The 2,500-nt window shown below is 46.1% G+C and overlaps 1 protein-coding gene across 1 annotated transcript in view; it reads right to left on the reverse strand.

The window, feature by feature from the left end:
* Positions 1–2,500, reverse strand: part of tspan9a (tetraspanin 9a) — a 220,100-nt gene that overhangs the window by 110,834 nt on the left and 106,766 nt on the right. The gene's annotated exons all lie outside the window — the stretch shown is intronic.

Consider the following 2,500-nt stretch of genomic DNA (forward strand, 5'->3'; position numbering starts at 1 on the left):
AGAAAGAAAGAAAGAATAAACAAACATTATCTTGCAGTCCACCAGGTCCTGACCATTAAGCTACATGGTGCCAGTCTACCCACAACATAAATGACAAATGCACTCCAACTTCCTGCGGCCCACTTAGCTGCACTGCCTGGTCCAAGAGAAACAGAACCTCTCCTTAGCTAAGAGTGGTGCCCTGGCAAACGCTTCAAAGCAGGGGAGCCATTGTGATCACACCCTTACTTTGGTGTCTAGGGACAACAGAGAGAAGAATATCTACTCTCTTATATGTGGGAAGAAGGCAAAGATAGAGATAGAAAGGATGAACCACTGACTAGTAACATCATAAATTACCTCTATGACTGGCAGAGAGGGGATCAGCAGGTTCACTCAGGCACACACTCACACACATGTTGTGTAGACATCTACAATCTACACACCTACACACACACACACACACACACACACACACACACACACACACACACACACACAGAGAAAGATTGGCTACTGTAAACTGCAAGAGAGTCAGGATTGAAAGGTGTTGGAAATGGACCGAAGCACTGCAAAAAAGATGACATCCAGACACACACACGCACACACACACGCACACGCACACACACAAGCAGACCACACACAGTATAATTGGGCTCTGATTTATCAGCTTTGTCAACAGCAGCTGCTATGTGACCCAATAGGCTATGTGGGCTGATGCAGATGATGATGGACACACACACACACACACACACACACACACACACATACAAACACACACACACTTATGCATGCACACATCTGACTCTGCCAATGTTAGCAGCTCTGTCATGAGTGCATATTTACAGAGATCATGAGAGACCAAACACATTACAGCACTCTCTCTCTCCAGGTTGTCTTCCTTCTATCTGTTCTTTCTCTCTCTCTCTCTCTCTCTCTCCCTCTCCATCTCTATCTCCATCTGTACATGTTGTCCTCCTTCTGCACCCTCTCTCTCTCCAGCTTTTTTTCATCTACACCTCTCTCTCTCTCTCTCTTTCCTCTCTCTCTCTCTCTCTCTCTCTTCCTCTCTCTCTCTTTCTTTCCTCTGTCTCTCTCTCTCCTTCTGTCTGCTTCCTCTCTTTCCGCCTCTCTCTACCCTGATGAGGATGTTTACAACCTTGCACAGTATAGGAGACACACATACACACACACACATACTGTACACACACACAAAGACAGACACACACAGGCACACACAGACACACACACACACAGAGACACACACAGACACACAGACAAACACACACACACACACACACACACACACACACACACACACACACACACACACACACACACACACACACACACACACACACACCCATTGCCAGAGGCTTGAATCCCATAGGTGACAGAAAACAGAACAGTAATGATCCATCATATTTTGTCAGTTTTCCTCCCCAAACACACTTGACAGTAAACAGAAGAGTGGAGAGGAAACGTGCAGAGCTAGAGAGAGATATACAGGTGTAGAGAAACAGACAGACAGACAGAGAGTAGCCATTATCTGAAACTTTCGCCTTTTTGGTGGATTTGGCCACACGAGTTTCAGGGCACAAGGAAAAGGAGAGAGACTTGGACAGATAAAGGGATTAATGAGGATTAAAGAACACAAAAAGGAGAGAGACTTGTGTCTCATCCCCTGAACCGGCCGTTCCCTCAGAAGCTCTGGTCTCTAGTCTGGGCGAGTGGACATTGCACTGTGTTGCATGCGTCACCTCTCCATCTGGTGGGGGCAGAAGAGAGGGAGGGAGTCTGACAGGGAGAAGAGCAGCACTGAGCCAGCTGGGAGGAAGGCAGCCATTACGGACAGTTAGTTTGGACAGACGATTATGAGCTGTGAACGGGCAAGACAAAGACATGAGACTGCAGTGTGTGTGTGTGTGTGTGTGTGTGTGTGTGTGTGTGTGTGTGTGTGTGTGTGTGTGTGTGTGTGTGTGTGTGTGTGTGTGTGTGTGTGTACTTTGTCAAACTAAATTCAAACAAAGTTTAGTTTGAGTTTATAGTTCCAAACTAAGTTTAGTTTGTCATAGATGTGGACTACACAGCCCCCAGAAACTCGTAAAAACCTCTACATACATTCACACCCACAAACTCATTTCCATATCTTCAAACAAACGACAACAACAAAAACATCTATTCTCATAGCTAATGGTCACTTACACAGAGAGTACCCGACCCATCACCATGGCCTTTGTGCTCTATGTTCTATTCCCTCTCTCTTTTTTCCACATATCCCTGGAATGGCTCTCTGCTTCCCTCCACTTACTGCAGATGTGGGCCTCAGAGTCTGTCTGGTCTCTAGTGTGTGTGTGTGTGTGTGTGTGTGTGTGTCGGTGTGTGTGTGTCCATTGGTGTCTGATGTGTTAAGGCTCCTTCATGCGCTCTCTCTTCATATATAATTCTGTGCTGCATATTCCTGAACTGGGAAGTGAGTGTGTAAATGCATTTGAAAGTGTGTGTGTATGTGTGTGTGAGT

Source organism: Alosa alosa, chromosome 11 (genome assembly GCF_017589495.1).
Source record: "Alosa alosa isolate M-15738 ecotype Scorff River chromosome 11, AALO_Geno_1.1, whole genome shotgun sequence".
NCBI classification, from domain to species: Eukaryota; Metazoa; Chordata; class Actinopteri; order Clupeiformes; family Clupeidae; genus Alosa; species Alosa alosa.